The 21110-nt window shown below is 38.0% G+C and overlaps 1 protein-coding gene across 5 annotated transcripts in view; it reads left to right on the top strand.

Annotated features, from left to right (window-relative positions):
- Positions 1-21110, top strand: part of CHD7 (chromodomain helicase DNA binding protein 7) — a 185565-nt gene that overhangs the window by 3378 nt on the left and 161077 nt on the right. The window lies entirely within an intron of this gene.

Raw genomic sequence — 21110 nt, 5'->3', positions numbered from 1 at the left:
TTGCATCACTAAGCACAGCAGAGAGAGGAACTTCTAAGCTCTGTAGTTTCTTCATCAAAAAGTTTTCAAGAAAATTTTCCTTTAAAAAATCATGTTGCTTTGTATAACACATGCTAAACAACCGGCTGGCTTAAGAACTTAGCTGTGCTGAGACAGCTAGATAGGGGTTATTTTAGGAGAGAGAATTGCTCTGTTTAAACAATAGGGGAAAAATCGCAGTAATTCCCTTCAAAATAACCTGCAGTACATTGGGAAATTAACCATTTGTTTCTGAGGTTTGTAACAGGTGATGTGAGCAATGTTGACATTCTTACCATTTATATCTCTAGCTGAGAGGATAAAGTGGGCATGTTACTTGTTTTCTTTTGATATTTATATGGCATTATAAAGGTGCTAGATACTACGTAGTTTAACTTTTCTCAGTTAAATAATACCATATCTTCTTGGAGATGACAGTTACTTTCTCTAAGAACAACATTTGACGTTCCAAACACTAGTTTTGGAAAACAGAACAATCGTTTATCTTTTAGATAGAAATGGATAATGCCACAAACGTTCATAAAATCTGTCCTGGTTTAAACTTAACTTTATTTTAGCGGCTTAATTTTAGTTCCTTTAAACCTTACAAACACTTTAATTTAAAAAAGACATTTTCCCAGAGATACTTAGTTCTAAACTATATCCTTTACGATTGAATCCTTTAGTCAGTTAAACCTGCATTGCTATCAGCTGGATAAACACACTTGACCAAGCTTCTCACTAGCTATTTAACACTGTAAGGTATGCCTTTTAATTTTTTAAAATTCAAATTAATTGGTTTAAACAATAGAAAAACTTGCTTACTCTTAATTTAGAACACACACACACACACAAGTTTACTACCTGTCTAGCTATTAAACAAAGTTTTGATTAAAGTGAGTAAACATTTGGATAGGATATTAATCCTCTTATATCATTCCTCTACACACTAATATTTCATAACAGAAATATTAATTTATAACAAGGTACTGAAATCAAAGTGTACACAAATAGCAGGCTAAACTTTATTATGGTTTTGGTGATGTCCATTGAAATACTTATTACTATGAATGTGTGAAATTAGTTTTTAAATAGCACTGGAATATGTATTTTTTCTCTCTCTACTGAATGTGCAAACTGTATAGTACAGCTATTTTATAAAATATTGAAGGGTTTTATCAAATAGCACATACATTAACTTTTCCAAAGTAGATATTTTCAATCTAAAAGTTTAAATAAGGTTTACAACCTTGATCTATGATTATCATATATTAGAAATTTATCTAAATACTTAATTTCACTTATGGTACATCACAAAGATTTTTAGTTATTTCATATTAACTTCAGATATTTTCAAGCTATTTGCCACCATGCTGGAATTTTGTATAGGCCAATTTTGATTTGACTGAAGATGTTACACCATTTTTATAAATATAAGGTGCCAAAAGTAAAGCTGTGTATGAGTACAAAGTAAGTCACTGCTAAGAAGGCCCTAAACTTCAGTTGTTCAGTGGAAATGGTCTTGGCCCTAAAGACAGTCTAAAGTATATCTAAAGACGGTCTTAAGTATAAGGAGACGGTGTGGAAAAACAGATTTTTTTTTTTGTGCATCTGTAAAGAGAAAAAGCCTTAATAAGAAAGCATTACAAATAATAATTAGTATTTCAAGAGAACCTCCTAAATCTTTCATTGTGACTCTTTGGATTGGCATGACCATATTATATTGTCTGATATTGGCTATTTCTATCTAAATTCTGATATGACAAGTTGAAGCAGTGTGTGTGAAGAGGGAAGAAGGGGCCTGAAAGATGGGGAAGGGGGGAAACAAACATGTAAGTGCCTTTAATTCTATTCCAAATCTTTAGCCTTCATTTCCTGTAGGTAGTATATCTGTCAATTAATTTCCAGATGGAAGGCTTTTAAAATCTGCTGAATGTTTGAATGGGTGAATTTAGTGTTCACAAATGAGGCTGTCTGGATCGAGTTGGGGCTGGTGGTGTGGAGCAGTTGCACAGCAGGTTTCCCCAATCTCTACAAACATACCTCATTCTTGTCTTGCAACCCCTCTCCTATGCCGTTCCTGTGGCTAGATTACCAATTGTTCTGGATTAGGGAATGGTTTAGTGATGCTCAGAGGCAATATGGATGAAACCGCATACTTTATACTCGTGTGGCTTAGGCCTTGCCTACAATATGAAAACAGTACTAAACTGATTTAGTTATGCTGGTAAAACTTTCTTATATAGATGAGACTTTAATTTCCATTTTAATCTGTTCTCCAAAGAGGCAAAAGTCTGTTGCGTTAATCTGCTGACACTACCTAGTTCTATCTGTGGCAGATTCCAACTTCTTCCTGAATGCATCCTCTTCCCTTATTTCCCAACCAATCATACTCCCATAAATAGGACACTTGCTATAAAGACTCTCCCTAATATAACTTATTTGAGCTAAGATTTAAGATTACTGTTGCTGGAATGCTACCAAAGTTAAGAGGAAGAAAACAATTTATTCTAAAGAGACCTAATCTGGTTTTAGGATCCTTTGTTGCAGAGAGATGGATAACTTGTTGCAGAGCAGCAGTTACAGGATATGTAACGTTATTTTTTTAGAACGCTTCTGGCAAGGTGCTAAAACTTGAATGAAGTTTTTTGTTTTGTTTCCATACATATAATCTAACTTTCTGTCACTCTTTATTTTACCATGGATTTCTCAGAGTGAAAATACATCGCTTGGTTACAAACTGAAATGTCTTTATTCTCCACTATTTTCTAAATAATTATTCTATTCAATAAGAAGCTTTCTGTCCCATAGAGAATACATTCCAAGGGTCTCAATATGACGACAAAGCTCTTAAGGATGTTCTTAAGTATACGGAAACTGATTAATTCCTACCTTCTAGCCATGATCTTTCTGTTTTGTTTTTAAAGCTGTAAATATGCATCTAGAGAAAAATCAGGTAGGAGCTGATTATCCCTAAGCTTCTGACCTCTTTAATTTCATGCATACTGTTCCGCAGCTGTTTCTGAACATAATGTTCATTCTTTTTCCTTCTCTATGTTTATATCAAATAGTGTGCTTTTCTTAAAACTTGGAAACACAGACTGATGGCAGTGAAACTTTTAAGGATGCATCTTAATTTAAAAATGGGGGAAAATAAGCAAGACCACTCATTTAACAATAGGTCAGATTAGTGGTATCAGAACTCTCTGCTTTGAAAATTGATTGGCATTTGGGAGTATAGGTGCTGGAACTAGAGGTGCAGGGGGTGCACCATTCCCCCTAGCTTAAAGTGGATTCTGTTATATACAGACTTTACAGTTTGGTTCAATGGTTCTCAGCACCCTCACTATACAAATTGATCCAGCATCCCTGTTTGGGAGCTGACCACAAGCCCCTTTTGTCATGAACTAGGGAGCACTTTGTGGTGTTGTGACCCCTGTAGTTATTTTGGGTGTGGGGTTGCCTGGCTTTGGAGGGAGCTGTATCCAACCTTCCTCTGACATAGAGACAGTTGCTGTAATGAGAGGGCCTTAAGGGGAATGATGGGGAATAAATAACTTCAAGAATCAATTGTCTGGAAAAAGTCAGTGCAGCCAAAATGTCTGCCTTCTTCCTAATGGTTCGGTGAGAAAATTAAGTTTCACCATATATAGCCTTGATCCTAGAGGTTATTTTGTTCAGAGTTCATTGAAATATGGGCCCACTTCACTATGATTGAAAGTTGCCTTCCTGTGAATAACCAGTGGAGAAAGCAGTGCTGAATAACTTTTTAAAACCTTCTAGTCTGTAATATTGTTGTTTACTTTTTAAGTTATACATTGTAAATAGTGATCTCATGATTTCAACAGGTATTTGTCCATTAAACTTTGCTCTAGTAGTCAAATTAGGCAATAAATTGCCTCATATGCAAATGTTTTTTTTGTAGACAATTCAAACTCCATATTTTTTTTTTTTAAATATCTCATTTGGTATTTCACTCCTACTATTAAAACTAATGTTTTATGAAGCAAAGTGTAGTAAACTTTGCTGTAGGTAGAAATTAGATCTCGTATCAATTTTAACACAGCTGTCATTTTAAAATATACCTGTAATACCTCCTTTGTGTTTCTCTCAAGACTGAACCACTCTTCTTACATTTTCATTGAAAAGTACTTAGTCAAACCTCCCAGTTTATGCTACTTTGTTTGCTTGATGGCATTGTTTTGTTTTTTTTGTTTTTTTGGCTAGGGTCAGATAATGATTTGTTGCAAAAGTATCAAGCACCTCAATTCCTAATAATCTTTCTTTGTCCCTGAGATGTAAGGGAACTTCTGACTGGTGTAAACCAACAGTCTGATCCAAAGCCCACCAAAATCAAAGTTTAGAACCCAAACTCTGACCCAAAGAGTGGAAATGTGTTATCTCTAAAATGCCAGAATAGCTCAACTTGATCACTTTATATATTTCAGAAAGTTGCCGTCATAATTATTCATGCATTTTTGAATAGGAAAGTGTTTTCAATATTTTAGGGCTTTACACGTTAAGCTTTATTTTGTGTTGTACGTTTCATGAAAACTCTATCCTAGAATTCTTGAGAGTTAAAATAGTGGATTGGAGAAGTTAGTTAAGAGGTAGAATCAAGGGGAAAATGTATGCAGATGAGATTTTAAATAAGATAGAAATAATTATGTTGTTACAGGAATGTTGTTCCATGTGATAGGAGGTATAAGGAAGAAGGTACTTGAACAGCTGATGTTTTTCTGGAGACTTACTAGAGCCTTCACTCCTCTAGCCTCCATGAGAGATAAGAGACAAAGTAGATAAGGGACTGGAGTAAGTCCAAAGAGAATTTTAGTAAGGGGAGTTGTGCCCTAATCTTGAAATAGGGGGCTAGTGGATTTGCACAGGAATGGGGCTGACTTGTATGTGTTGAGGAGCCCGTAGGCATTCTTTGTAAGAGATAATGCAGGAAGTGGCATTCTGCAAATGCTGGAGCCTAAAGAACTGGGACTTGAGAAGGCCATGGAGAGGTTATGATGATCAGTGCAAAAAGGAAATGAAATAAAAGGATAAGAATTTCATCAGAGGTAGAGATGAGGCTGTGCAATACATGGGAGAGAATGCTACTCTAAACCTTCAAATCTCACTATCTTTGTGTTGAGAGGAGGAGAATTCAAAGTCGAAATGCCTCCACTTTTCATTGTTTCAGCAAGTGGAAAATCAGAGCTGTGGGTAATTTGTCTCTCAAGGTGTTCTTTCTGACAAAGAGAGATTATTAATCCACCTATCTGATGGAAGTTGACATAACTACAAGTTTACTAGGTAGAGACTGGCAGAGAGAGGACAGAGAGGAGTCATTTTAAAGGTGATGAGGGGGTGGTTTAGTATGAGCATAAAGGTGAAAGTAAGATCGGGGAGAGATCTTGAATTGAAAACTATCAAATACTTATTAGAGACAGATTCAAAAAGATGGTGGGGTGGGGGGGAGGCATAAGGGTAAGAGCTGTTCAGATATTGTGATGGGGTGTGGTGTAAAATCCTAGATAGATATGGTGAACTAATGGGCTCCAAGGACTGTGCTCTAGTTCAGTGCTACTCAAAGTGGTGGTCCGCGAACCATTGGCTGCTCATCTGCGCGCACATAGGAAAAAAAAATTGCTGGTCACCCTCATCAGATAGCTTGAGAAGCACTTCTCTAGTTTATAGTTCAGTATGTAGCACCCCTATCTTCCTGAAACCCCCAGACTTGCTTAGATAGGAGAGCATACCTGTTAAAGCTGAAAGTTAGAAGTGTGGAGATCTTGGAGAAATGACTCTAACTTTTGTATTCAGTGATATGCATTGCCTTATTTATGTATATGATAGCAAATGTCCTGATAACCAGAACTAACAAAACTAGCATGGAACAAGCTTTAGGAGTGTAGGAAATGCTGTGCTCATAGCTGTCTCTGGAATCTTCCCTAAGTTGATATCTAGGTAAATCTGGTAGTTACCAGAGGCTCTGCCCCTAGTTTTTCCATATCCTGGAGTGATGAAGAATTGCTAGCCCCTGGTGCAGGCTGCTTCTTGTCCTGGGTTAGAAGGAGGGTAACTGCTTTCTGTCATCAGCTGGGAGATAGTTTGGCTATGCTGCTAAGGTGGCTGTTTGGGGTTGCTCTTTGCCCCTTACCCCCTGGTTGGGGGAACTCTGGCCCTGGCTGCTGATTCCTGGTTACTGCTCACCGGCTCCTGTATGTCTACAGTTCAGATCCTACCTCAAGCAGCCCTGATGGCAGAGATTGAGCCTTAAAGTTTCTCATCAGCTCTCTAAATCACTTGATTTAAGCTCCTAAGCAGGACCAGTTTAGAAAGCGGCTAGAAACAGGAGCACCTTGCTGGTGCGGGAGACTTAACAAGTCTGGGAGAGGTGTGCTGGATAACTCCACTCTTTCATGTTAGCTTCTCTTTTAAGAGGCTGCTAAATTTTGAGCTCACCTGGCTACTGGAGGAAGCGGGCAGAGTTGTTTTCTCCTCTGTTTGGTTCAGCCTTCCTGTCTTAGTCTGGGAGACAGATAAGCAGACTTTTTTAGTGTCTTCTTGCCTTCCTCCATTTCTTGATTTCCACAGGGCTATACCTTTTTACTTCTGTATAGAAAAGTCACAGTTACAGGATTCTTAAGTTCTTCTGCTTCCTCAGAAGAGGAAGTGATATTTTAAAAGAAATGCATGTGTTTCATACTGCTGCTGCTAGAGCTCTACTTGACAAGAAAAGTGTAGTAACTCCTCTTCCTTTCCCTCCCCCTCAAAAAACTGTTACCTAGGAAAAAAAAGAGGATAAAGATTTGAATGTTGTGGTATTTCATACAGAAGGAGTCTTGTCAGAGAAGTGGAACTGCCATTGGAAAGAATGGTTTGTTAAATAGAAGCAGAACTATAACAGCATCACCCCTAGTTTGAGGGAGCAGGGTTGTCTTGGAGTCATGTGTTGATGGCTGCATTGAGGCTAAAGAGAGAGAGGAAAAGTCAAACCTGGAAAAAATGTATTTTTATGGTGGCTTCTTTTTATTAGAAACCTGCTAAAGTGACTGAATATTGAGAAGACTATTTTTCAAGAAATAGAAAAGAAAATAGACTAGAGAGAGAGAGAGACTGTTCTGTGTTGAGAGAATTTTTTAGAAAGGTTGGGTACTGGAGGAATGTTGGGTAAAGTACTAGATTAGATCTATCATCTGAGAATTTTTATGTGAAAAAGATTGTTAGGTTTCACAGATCAGAAAAGCCACTTGTCTGTGCTCGGTGCTTAAGGTTGAATAGTGGAAATGGACATAGAGTTTTTGGACAGGGTGCATTTCCTTGATGCAGACACTAAACAAATAGAGAGAAAGCATGCCTTGAACTTCAGCAGAGTGAATAGCAAGTCAAGGGTTCTTGCAGCTCAGCTGCCCATTTTGCTACTGTAAACTGTCCAGTTCTGCAGTGGGAGTGATATTTTTGATACATGTTCACTTCTCGTTTCGCAAGTGAAATGGCATATCTACAGTAAGCAGTCTTTCACAAAGTTCGGCAAATCTATCCACTGAGGAGGGGGGGGGGGGAAGCACTGGTCTGGAAACCTAAGAAACTAGAGATTTAGGTCAAACTCTTATTGGGATAGGGAAACGTAACTTGCCATTTGTGGGCTTGCTGGCTGTCTCCAGATACTTTCCTTGGGGTTTTTGGAGAGCATGGATGTCCTCCTCTTGTAATATATTTAATAGTGGTGATGGCTTCAAAAGAGAACTCTTTGCTTCTTGTGTTAAGGAAAAATTGGCAAGATTGCTGATCAGGAACATTGGTTTTTAGAATCTTAATGATAAAGCCTTTTGTGAAATTTATGGTCCTTTAAGCTGTTGCCTTTATAGTTACGGTAGCTAATTTGGTTGTCATTTTTTTGTTCATTGCCAAGTTTTTCATTTCGTGTGGAAAATGTAGCAGTTTTTTCTGTTTAATTGCATTATCTTCTACTTCTAGTTAACTTTGTCTTAAGGCTTTTCTTAATCTGACATCTATTGCAAAAACTTCTCATACACTAGGAAATCTGAGTGCCTAAACCAGGGGTAGGCAACCTATGGCACGCATGCCAAAGGTGGCATGCGAGCTGATTTTCATTGGCACTCTCACTGCCTGGATCCTGGCCACCGGTCCAGGGGCTCTGCATTTTAATTTAAATGAAGCTGCTTAAAAATTTTAAAAACCTTATTTACTTTACATTCAACAATAGTTTAGTTATATATTATAGACTTATAGAAAGAGACCTTCTAAAAATGTTAACGTATTACTGGCATGCGAAACCTTAAATTAGAGTGAATAAATGAAGACTTGGCACACCACTTCTGAAAGGTTGCCAACCCCGTCCTAAAGTATAGACATGTCATACATAGTGTATTCTGTCTTTTACTATAGTAAATAGTTCTGTAGCTTTCAATACAGTTATATGAACATCAGTACATGCATTAGGCAGGGATGCTATTGGTGGGATCGGGATCAGAATCTGTTTCCTGAGCTTTGCAGTTGAGTGTATTGTCATTGAGTTAGAAGAGTAATCTTAGCTCAAGATCACATATATTTTATTTTTTTTAAACCATAATTGGTTGCAGTTAGTGAGGATATGAGTGCTCTAAAGGCACTTTAATATCAAGTTAGACTTCAGTTGTGTTATTTTTAAGATGGTGTGTGAAGACAAAATTCATCTCTTTTTGGATAGAGGGTGAGAAACCTGAAGATTTAATCATGTGTAAAATGCCTTGCCTAAGCTGATATACTTCTTCATTACCTCTTCACAAAAAAGATGCTTCTATTATCTCACTGGTCCTTTCCTTGCAGTTCCTATTTTGGCAAACCTCAAGTCCTCATTTGGACTTCTCAAGTCTGAGTGTCAACCTGAATATCACAAACTTTATCAAATGAGCAATCACTTACAATGGTGTCAATTATTCACACCTGTAAATTTGCCCAATGTAATGAGACTAATGAAAAAATAAAATGTGTATTTAGGAATAATTTGTATCCTATGAAACTTCTCAGCATGGTCTCATCAGATGTTTATTGCTATTATACTGACTCGGGCTATTTTCTAGTGCAAGTCTAAAGCTTTATATTATTGAAGTAAACAAATGTAATACAACTCACATCATATCAAACATTCCTTAGGTTAAAAAGGGTGGGGAAATCATGAAATGATATTGGATGAAGTAAAATATGAGTGAGAGTGAGCAGTTTTCTATTACTCTGGAGAACAGTGACAGCATAATATTAAATTGACAGTTATACTTACACATTTATACTTTTATTTATATTTATTTACGTTTATTTATATTTTCAAGACTATTCTAAAGGGCTAGGTTCTTCAAATGACAAGCAGCTGTTTTGTGTAGATACACAAATTGATTACAGTGTTATGGACAGACATTTCTCAGCTGGATTAAGCCCTAGTTTTCCATTAAAAGTCCACTTGGTCTTCCCCTCCTCCTTTATGTTTTCAAAACCAAAGCTTATGTCTGTGCACTTATGGTAGAGTAGAAATCTTCTGGAAAGCTTGAGGCAAAGTAGACAAGGTGTATTTGAGATGAGTTCTTAATTAGGTTTTTAACTCCTGATTAGTTTTCTGTTTGCAATGTTGTGATAGCCATGAAGACCTGAAGAAGAGCTCTGTGGAGCTTGAAAGCTTGTTTCTTTCACCAACAGAAGTTGGTCCAATAAAAGATAAAGCTAACATTTTTGGCTTGTCATATCTCCAGTGACTGGAACTTGAAGTTACAAGCTTCTGTTGTTACTCTCAGTGAGGACTGGTGGCTTTAATTGTATTCAGAGTGAACACTTTAGCTGTGTTTGCTTTAATGGGCTTTGAGAACCCCAAAGCCTGACTGTAAAACATCCAGCACTGGGACCAGATCTAGTCTGGGATGCATTTGTGCCGTTCATGGCATGCTCAGATTCAGGTGTAAAATAAAAAAGAAAACTCCTAGCCATTCTCCTAGTGTAGATAAGCTTCCAAGTGTAAATCAATGTAGTGGTGATGTCTTGAGTCTGCACTGAGCCTGAAACAATGACTCGGAGGTATGAACAACTCTGCTCCCCAGTAATTTTTAATGTAGATTAACTATTTAATGGATGAAAGGAGGAAGCTGGTGGGAGCGAAGCTCCTGGGGGTGGAAATTGCTGCAAGAAATGCTGAGGAAGGAACAGAGGACACAAAGACAAGGAAGAGGGAGAGAGACAAACAGGAAAAATAGCAGTGAGGATATTTTTCCTTTGCACAATGCCGAATGTGACAAGGCAATGAACAAATAGAAAACAAAAGCTTGATCTACTATGTAAAGACCATATACTACTTGAACTTTGTGTAAAACTTTAATTTGACCAAAGCTAGCTCAGGTATGTCTGTACATACTGCAATCACACCTCCCAGTTACAGTCTAGACCGGGCTGGGCAAACTTTTTGGTCCAAGGGCCACATCTGGGTATGCAAATGGTATAGTGGGCCATGAATGCTCATGAAATTGGGGGTTGGGATGTGGGACGGGGTGAGGGCTCTGGCTTGGGGTGCAGGCCAGAAATGAGGAATTCACAATACGGGAGGGGGCGGGGGGGTGAGGGGTCCAGCTAGGGATATGGGCTCTTGGGGGGGGGGGGGAGGGTTGGGGGTGCAGGAGGGTACTCTGGACTGGGACTGAGGGGTTCAGAGCGTGGGATTGGTGCTGGGGCACGTGAGGGGGTCAGGTGTGCAGGCTCCTGGCGGCGCTTACCTCAAGCAGCTCCCATAAGCAGTGGCATGTCCCCCCCCTCCGGCTCCTACATGGCAGCGCAACCAGGAGGCTCTGCATGCTGCCCTGTCCGCAGGCATCGCCCCTGCAGCTCCCATTGTCCTTGGTTCCTGGCCAGTGGGAGCTGTGGGGGCAGTGCTTGGGGCGGAGGCATCGTGTGGAGCTTCCTGGCTGCCCCTAGGCGTAGGAGCCAGAGGGGTGAAATGCCGCTGCTTCTGGGAGCCGCGCGGAGCCATGGCACGCACGGAGCAGGCTAAGCTCCCAACCCTGCTCACCAGCTGGAGCACTGGAGTGGGGCAAGCCCCAGATCCCACTCCTTGGCGGGAGCTCAAATGTCTGAAGGGCCAGATCCAGCCCCTGGGCCATAGTTTGCCCATCCCTGGTCTAGACATACCCTATGCGACCAATATTTGGTCAGTCTTTATAAGTTTACTGAGAGACTAGTTAGTTTTGTCTAGTGGACTAAACAGATACATGCAGGAACCTGTGAGTTTTATTCTAAACTGGTTTCCTAAGTTCATAATGGTATTTTCACGTCTGTACAATGGGGTTAATAAGCCTTAGCATTTACGTAGCACATTTCATCAAATGATCTTAGTGTTTTATACATTTTAATTGTCTTATTGCTACTTTCTAGAAAAGTATATTGGTGTCATCATTGGGAGCAGAATTAGTTTAATGCTGAGCACTTTCTGAGTATCCCACCATAAGTATTTTTAAGTATTACACCTACCCTTTAACCCCTTTTTAAAAATTTCTGAGATTTGCAGAAATTAGTATTTTTTGTGTGTTTATATCTTTGTCGGGGGAAGACACCTAAACGTAGGAAACTAGCTATAGAGGGGAAGTGGTGAAACGTAATATACATGAAATGCAGTTTTATAGTTTAGGTTGCCTAACACTTTCCATTACAAGCCCCTGTTTTCAGTTGCTTATAACTTTGCCTAACTTTGACCATTTTGACTGAAATTTTCCATGCTTGGTCACTGCTTCAGGCTGAATATTTTAAGAAAAATTTAAGCAAATTATGTCATAGCCACTTCTGAGACTAAGGCTAAGGGAAAATATGTATTTTGCCAATGTTTTAAAAAAATACTTTCTTTGAAGAGCTTTACTGCCTCATTTAAAGTAGGATTTGTAATTTGTCAGGGATGTGCTCATGGGTTGAGAGATGCATTTTACTATCTTGAAAATCCATAGAAATTTGGCCAATGTATAAGCCTCTGAAAATCACCATTTATTCATGCTTATTCGAGGTTTGCTGCAGCTCTGAACCTTTCGTCTGCACTGAGCATATTCCCCAGCCTTAGTGTGAGCTATTGTTGATATGCAAAAGCAGTCACCTCTCTTTTTTGAAGGGAAGGAATGTTGGATTGAAAGCCTGGAGGAGGCAGAGTTTTTTAATTTCAGTTCTTAAACTTGTATGTATTCTATATATTTCACAGTTGTTGAGCAAGGGTTCTTGCCCCTAATTTAGGAGGCAGGCAAGTATCATAACCTCATCTGTAAAATGGGCGTAAACTGAGATTGCACAAGATCACATCGGAGCTGAAGTTGGGTCTGCCATATTAGAGACAGCTCTAAGTCTCATCTGCAGTCATGCTGCCTTTCAGAATGGATATGCCAGATTTATTAGGTTCTGGTGTCAGTAATCATTAGATTATGCTGCCTTGCAGAGCAAGGCATAAAGCCTAGAAATTCCTATTCTTAAAACACTCCATTATTGTCTAGAAAATAATTTTACAAGCAACTGGCATAGTTTGTATCCTACCCCTCATTAGTGGCTGGTTCAGAGAGTTAACTGACTGCTACTGGTGAAGCTGCTACTTCAGCTTAAGTGCTAGATGTCTCTGCTGTGGACCTAAAGGTCTTGATCTCAAACCCTCCTGAGGACCCTTGTGAAGTTCAATAATGATTCCAGATAAAATTTGTTAACTTCATTTTTTTGTCCAATACTGATTAAAGAATGTCATACTTGTAAATTCAAGCACTCGGGTCATGTCTACACTACAAAATTGTCAACCTAAGTTCTGTTAATCTACAGCCACTGCAGTAATTGAGTCAGTTTTACATGTCCACACTATGCTTCTTGTGTCAGCGGTGCACAAACTTACCAGGAGCGCTTGCACTGGATGTAAGTGTTGGTGTGGGGCATTGTGGGATATCTTCTAAAAGACAGCAACAGTCGATGTAAGCAACGCAGTATCTGCCCTGACACTGCATCTACTTAAGTGCTACGCCTCTCATGGAGGTGGAGTTAAGTCGGTGTTGTGGGCAAGTTACATCAGTAGGAGCTACATTTTAGTGTAGATGCTTACAGAGTTAGGTAGTGTAGACCCAGGCCTCAGAAATAAGGAAATGCCAAATGCCATTCCACTTTAATTCTGTCCACTTGTGTGTATGCTTGGTAGAGCTGAATGACCATTGCCTCATTCAGTGCTCAGTATATACAATGAATCTGATGGAGGGCTGAAAGAATAGAGGATTCTCTCCTGTGTTTAAGGCACTGGGCGAGGAATCAACAGAGCTGGGTTCTATTTCTGGCTTTGCTACTGTTTTATATGCAATGTCTGATAAAACTGTCCAAATGCACACATACTCAAGGGGGCCGATTCAAAGTTGCATGGGCTACCTTAACTCTTGCATTTCCTAACTTTTGAGTGCTTATTTTATTTAACCTTAATATTCTTTACTATAGTCATCTTAAGTATTGCTTGTAAGAATAGTAGGTAAAACATTTTCAGACTGACTTTCAGTTGACAGTGCCCCTTTTAAGCTGCTGTTAAATCTGGAAATGTTTCATTCATTAATCAAGGTGTTTTTGGAGTATCTTTAGTCTATTTACATGTTTCCTGATTTTAAGTGCAACTTGAATTCCCTTGTCCTCAGACTTGTTTAAACAACATTCTTTTAAATTACTAATCCTAATCCTTTAACTATATTGAAAAATGTATAATCTAAAACGTGTGTGTGTGTGTGTATGTATGTATATATAAAATTTGTTGCTTTGGTCTGGGAATAGATCATATGTGAGAACCAGCATATGTATTTGGTAGTATCTAGACAAGATGTACTGTTCACATTATAGTGTATATAAGAGTGTCTGAATTTTTGGTGCAAACCCTGCCCACTCTTTCCCAAGGGGTTATAATAAACCTATAAAAACATACCTTGCCGTGAAATTTGTTCTCAGACTAGGGTAACTTTTTATACAGAGTCCTTTAGAGCCTGAAAATAAATAGCAGAATTGTACCAGTGCATGTTATTCACCTCTTCGGGGGTCATTGTTTCATTCCATGTTACAATGTTTTGAAGCGTGACATTCTTAGATGCATCCTTGAAGCACTGAGGTATGGCTTGAAAATGGAGCTTTGTGGAAATAAAGAAGGCGCATTTGTGGAGTTGTCTTTTTTTATTTTTTTAAACCAAGAATATTTTTTCTATTAACATTATTTAAAACATACATACTAAATACACACTATTACTTAAAGTCAATATTATATTTGTGACACACAGTAAAAGGCAGGAAATTCAAACATAATGTGCTCTCACTCATAAATCCATCCTGTTTTCTCCATCTGTTCTAACTATGAACTTCCTTTTGTCATTTTGTCACAACAGTTACTAAATTGTGTTTTGTGTTGCTGTAGTGCTAAGGCATATTTATTTTAAGCTCTATTTCTAAGGCACTTGGAACTTTGGGGAAAAAAACAACTCTACGGTTAAATTTCTCATGCCTAAGGTGCCTTACATACACATGTATCCTCTTAAAAATAGCCAGTTTTTTTAAAAGCTTGTTTTAGTTCCATTGTGGGAGAGGTTTTTTTTTTTTTTTACCCTTTTAACTTTGTGATTCTTTTTATTTCATTCTTTCAATAGCTTATTTTTAAGACTTCCCACAATTTTACTCCTCATTGACAAGTGTCTTTGACTTATTGGAAGAAAATTGATCCAGCGTGGCATTATTTATCCAGTAGTCGTACACCACAGTGGAATCTGGTAGTATAGATGTACACACTGAAATACAATGTAAACAGGTTAAAGTGGATCATTCTTTCTGCCAGCGCCCCCAAATACTCCTTTTTAGGAAATCATGCAATGGGTGTGGCCTGTATGGCCATCATACTGTGCTCTTTCTCATGTACCTCTTGTGCCCTCTGTAGGGTGTTCCATTTGCTGGGGCATGCAGCATGCAAAAGGTAATGTGAATGTACCATTCTTGTAAAAAAAAAAAAAAACAAACCCCCACCAAAATATGGACTGCTGTATTTTGGTTGGGACTTTGTGTATAAAGTCAGGAAATTCAGTTACAATTCCCACAGCAACTGTAAATTGGTTATGACATAAATTGTCTCAGTATATAATATAAATATGCAACTGAATCAAGTTGTGGTTATCATGGGAGCCATAACTTTGATTTTCCTGGCTCTGCATATGAAAAATTCAACCATAACATTGCATTAATGTAAATTTATTTTATTTAATTGTTTAGAATTGAGGTCTCTTAACAATGAGGCCCTTTTTTGTCGTATGTATGTAAAATGTTATAGTACAACCTTGAATGAAAATCTCTAGCCCTTGAGGTTATGATAGCTACAGTTGAATAAGCTCATTTGTTCTATGTGATGTACATATTTTCAAAGAAACATAACATTCTAATTTTACAGAAAACAACTACTTCAATGTATTTTTTCTGAGAAACTACTTTCTTAACATTAGCTAGGTAACTAGATTTATCTCAAGGGTGTTTCAAAGAAGAGAAATAGCATGACAAATATCTAAATATAAGGTATGAGATAGATAGATATATACACACACTAAAAAGTATTTATCTCTATTGCTGTTTCATTTAGTAACTGAATAGTGTTTTGGGTGCTGAATCTGAAGCAAACACTTCTGAAAAAAGTTACAGTATCTTCCAAATACAGTGTGAAACGTGTAGTATAAGCACAACATTGAGGAGCTATACTTTAGTGGCAGGGAAAGTGATTGCTATGTAAAGATTGTGAAGTTCTCTGGGACCCTTTGGGATGAGGTGCTACATAAATGTTATATCATTATTAATTATAAGAAATGAAGTGACGTTTTCCTAAATTAATGCTCTGAAAGGCTGTGACTATGGATTCTTTTAACCTGGAAAGCAATTGAGAGAACTCAGGAAGGGGACCTTGCAGAAAGTTTTCATTTCTTCCCTTTTGTCAAAATACAAATTTCATAATTTTGTTTCCGTTTTGTGCCTTTGTTTTGTGACTCTGTTTTGTGCAGCACAGCCCTACTTGGCTTGTAGCTAGTATCCCAAATACAGTCATGTTTGCAAGAATCAATTTTGTTCACACCCCAAAATGTATTTAACTGAAAGAAATTAATAGAATTCCATTGGTGACCATCATATTTAAGATAATGTGGAATCTCCATCATTGTCTAATCTGCTCTTAAAAAATCTCCAAACATCTGTCAGGGATGGTCTAGCTCTAGATAATATATAGTCCTGCTATGAGTTCAGGGGACTAGACTTGATGACCTCTCCATGTCCCTTCCAGTCCTATGATTCTATAATTTGCAGTTGCCCTGGGTCACAGGGAAGGGAGATCAGTACACTAGTACTGAGTCTGATGTTGACAGGAACTTAAAAACCCCTTAGAGGAATAATGGCAAAGGACCTAGTGTATGGAATACAGTGCTTTGTAGTAGCGAGTATTCGTGATTTAGGAGCAAAGGTTTGTAGAACATATTACTTTAAATCCCCAGGCTGGTCAGGGAGGAGTTTCAAACCTTGTATATTTATATTTAAAGGTGATGGAACTAGAGTGATTAAAATGTGAGCTAACGAATTTAGTAGATCAGCAGTTCTCAAACTGCAGGTCGCAACTCCATTTTAAAGGGCTCGCCAGGGCTGGCATTAGACTTGCTGGGGCCCGGGGCTAACGCCCAAGCCCCACCGCCAAAACCGAAGCCCAAGCCCCACTGCTTGAGGGTGAAGTCCTTGGGCTTTGGCCCGCCTTCCCAGGGTGCAGGGCTCAGGCTTCAGTCCCCTCTCCTGGAGTCATGTAGTAATTCTTGTTATCAGAAGGGGGTCGCTGTGTAATGAAATTTGAGAACCCCTCTAGTAGACAGTACTTAAAGAAGAAATGGTTGAAGTACTAAGCACTTTCATTAGAAGGAGCTCTAGTTCAACTCCTATATGATTTAAAATGGGAGCAGCAGAAAAGTTTGAAAAACATGCAAGTTTAAAATTAAAAAAAATCTGGACGACTTTTGTCCCAACAGCTGCAAAAATTGTACTGTGATGGCACACCACAAGATAGGCAGTTTGTCTTTCAGTTAGCTAGCCAGTAAAGCCTCCACCCTCTTGGACACTGATAAATCAGCATCACTGAACCTTTAACTAGTTCTTGGGCATCATTCAGTCTTGGTTAATGATGGCAGCGTTAGATTCTGTATAGAAAATGGCATCAAATCCCATGAAGGGATTCTTGTCACAATATATAAACTGATAAACTAGATGCTGTAATATTTCCCCATCCCCACTATATCTTAAAAGTGGGCATTGGCAGGTGGAAGTGACACATTAAATAAATACATAAATCATTTGGCTGGAAATGTGAAAAAGTTAAATCTTCCAAATACACAGTGAAACTTATAGTATAAGCACACATGGGACTGGAAATGTGAAAAAAGCTCTTTGCTGTTGCTTCTGCTTCTTTAAGTTTGTAAAACTATGCACAACCAGTATTTTTCTTCTTAAAACCAGCATCTCAAACATACGACACAATTGCATCCACAATATATTGACACTTAAAAATATGCACAACTGGTATTTGCTTTTTTTTAGCATTGAAAAACTATATGCTAGCTACTCCTTTATACTTTTGTTTCCAGCTGGCAATAAATGTAAACACAGACTTCTGCATCCCCTTTAATCCTTCTGTAAAATATTATGGAGTTAATGAAATCTGTATGGGTTCACCATCAGTAACCATTTTTAAAGGGGAAAAAGTGCTTGCTCCCCTCTTCTTTGTGTGTGTGTGTGTGTGTGTGTGTGTGTGCGCGCGCAGAGTTAAAACCCAAAAACCCAAAATGCAAAAACCCATCTATTTTGCACTTAATATAAAAACTACTTTTTGACAACTAAATGAAACTATCTACTCATGTTTGCTGCTTTCTTACTCAGTTACTTCACTGTATAAATCATGTGACTTATTGGAGAACATAATTATTTTATCCAAGGGAAAGGTGAGAGAGGAGCAATTTAGACACCAGGAAAAGAAGAGCGGGAAAGGGAGTCTGTTTCCTCTCTTCCTAATTTGTTGCAGGTAGGAGCAAGGGTTGGTGTGGTTGTTTTTTTTTTTTGTTTGTTTTTTTTTTAATTTGAGTGCACGTTTGCTAGATTCAATATGAAATTGGAATGGCCTTCATACTGGTACCAGAGGTTCCATAGTGGAAACGTAGTGTGCCTCCCTTTCCAGCTAGCTGGAAGGGGGAAATATACTTATTTGCCATTGAGATGCTGCCCTTGGACTCCCCTGGAGGACTCAGTTTTTCAAAATACTGTTGAAAAGTCTATATAAAGATGAGATTTTTCACTCAGTATGTATTTGGTCCCTTGTCCACCTACATACTGCAAGTCACTTGGAACTTGACCTCTCCATATACGCATTGCAATTTAATAACTAACTCTGTCTGTTTCCACTGTGATGTTGGCTTTAATTTTTTCTTAGTGTGTTTTTTTTAAATTTATTCATTTTTTGCAGGTTGAGGTGGTCTTTGGAGTCAGCTGACTTTCAGGAAAGATGGTATAGATCTGAGCTCATATAGTGATTTTAACATCAGTGACGTTAATATGGTAGCTCCCACTTTGATTATTACTGGTGCAATAGTAATTTTTTTTATTTTTTGGCTACAGTGGGTAGCAAGCTAAATTTTTCAATTATGTAATATTTATATTATAGCAGTGCCCAGAGGCCCCAGTAAGGGTCAGGGCCTGGTTGTACAAGATGCTGTACAAACACTGAAATACATACAGTCCTTGCATCAAATAGCTTAATATATAAGATAAGCCTACCTGTTATGAAAAGCAATAAACTTTAAATAAGTTTATGGATGAATGAAGATGAATATTCTCTACATTTATGTATTTTATTCCCAGACTATTTGTCCATATGAAACATTGCTTTAGTTGCTTAATACTTGTAGTCGGCATGAACCAGAGTTAGTGTCATGTATAAGTGACAATGTAAAATATTTGTTCCCAAACATAGGAACAATAATGTAGTTTCATAATGGTACATAATGGTTACCAAGCCTTCAGTCTAGTTTTACCATTTTTTTTTCCACTCTTCATATTTCTGTGTGTCTGGTCAAAAGTTAGTTTCACTTGTTTTTCCAATAGTCTCTTCAACACAACATTAAGATTCTTCTATTTAAGGCAAATAGCTTCTTTGTTGCTCTTGGATATTTAATATATAATCCCCAGAATGGTATATGTGATATGCCGATTGTACCATGCCAGACAGAACCTTGTAAATGGTGATGTCGGAAGCTAATTCTTAGCAAAATGGTCAAACTTAATTTTTCTATATGCTTGTACATCTCATAGAAGAGGGAGATGACTGAGAAATTGAACTGTATATAGGCAAACAGTAGTATCACTATACATCTAAAATATTTTAGTGATGGTCAGAGTTCAGCTTTTTTTTTTTTTTAAAGGGAAGATTGACTCATAAACTTTAAAGCCAGAAGGGACCATTGTGATCATCTAGACTGATTTCCTGTATGGTTTCTTTGGTTGGATCTCTGAGTAACCTCTTTCATGATAGCTTACTCAACTTAGATTTTTACTAGGAACATAAAAATTACTACAATGGGTCAAACTAATGGTCTTTCTAATGGACAATTTTGGTATGAACATTCAAAGACTGTAAAGTTATTGTACCTTTTGCCATAATTTGCTTTTATTAAAAGAAAAAAATTCAAAGCACAAAAATAGAACTAATGGTAATAAAAGGGGGGAACCAATGTCTATCTTTCAGTTGAAGTTACTCATCGCTAATTTTTTTTTTATATGTACACAAATAAGTCACCATATAATGTGATTTGTGACCCTGTCCATCTCTTTTCCCATTTATTCTCATCCTCCCAAGAGTCACAAAATAAGATATAGTCACCCTGTCTCTCAGAATCTGCCATTTCTATGATGTGCTCAGTCGTGTCTTAAGTGGGACTACCTTTACCTCTATAGCCTGCTGTTTTGATGTGTTTTGTTCTCATTTAGTGGCTGATCCACAGGGGGAGCAGCTTTCTGCTGCCTACTGTTGTAGTTGGTTATTAGTGCAGAGCTCTGTGCTGATACATTGAAGGTCATGATTCAAATCCAGGTGATTGAGGAAGTGGAATTGGTAGGGTATTTTAAAAGAAACTAGTAAATTAGTTACACAAAATCTACTTTATTAGGATTGCAAATTTCAGACACTACAAAATTAAAACAATGTTCACGCAATCTTAATTGTTTCCTCATGCATGTGCATGCTACATAGTCTTTTATTACATATGTCTTTTTCCACAGGTTCTCTGCCTAATGCTGAGGGAATGAGGCAACTATTCAGTATTTATTCTCAATATTCAGTGTATTGCCCCATATCTTTTTTTCTTTATACCATCAAAACCTTGCACCAAAAATGGACTTCATTGGCTATACATTTCATACAGTGGCAGAGCCAGATTCAGGACTTGGAACCTCCTCACTCTGAACCCTCTGTTCTTTCCTCCAAATCAGACTGTTCTGTGCCAGATTCACAGCTGTCATTGACTTCCTTGCTCAGTATTGTGAAAATCAGGCTGAAGTTGGGCATCAAGAAATGAACATGGCCATGAAAATTAGTGGGTTTGAAAACTTTTTGTGTTTGCCAAGAAATAGTGGCATAGTTGGGAATAGAATCCTGTTCTCCTAAGTGACATTCAGCTGCCTAACTACAAGTCCCTCTTTTCTCAGTGAATTCCCCTCATTCTCTCTACATCTTTGAACTTCTACAGCAAGTAGGGGTTTGGGTCCTACAGACAACAGCCTCATTCACTACACAACCATGTTTCATTCAATGAGCATTACCTGTCCTGTGCTCTGAATGAGAGGGGGATCCTGTATGGAGAGAGAAGTATATGGTCATGTAAGTAAAGGCTCTAGCAAACATGCACGCAAAGGGGCTAAATTAAGATTGCACAGGCAACCTTCATTCTGACACTTCCTAACTTTTAAGTGACTGAATTTACAAAGTTAAGATTCTTCTGACTTTTTTGTATTTAAAATATGGCTATGTTCTAAATATCTAGAAATAGTAA

The sequence above is a fragment of the Lepidochelys kempii genome, chromosome 2, assembly GCF_965140285.1.
Source record: "Lepidochelys kempii isolate rLepKem1 chromosome 2, rLepKem1.hap1, whole genome shotgun sequence".
NCBI classification, from domain to species: Eukaryota; Metazoa; Chordata; order Testudines; family Cheloniidae; genus Lepidochelys; species Lepidochelys kempii.
The sequence above is the reverse complement of the archived record's forward strand: the minus strand, read 5'-3'. Positions and strand labels throughout refer to the sequence as shown.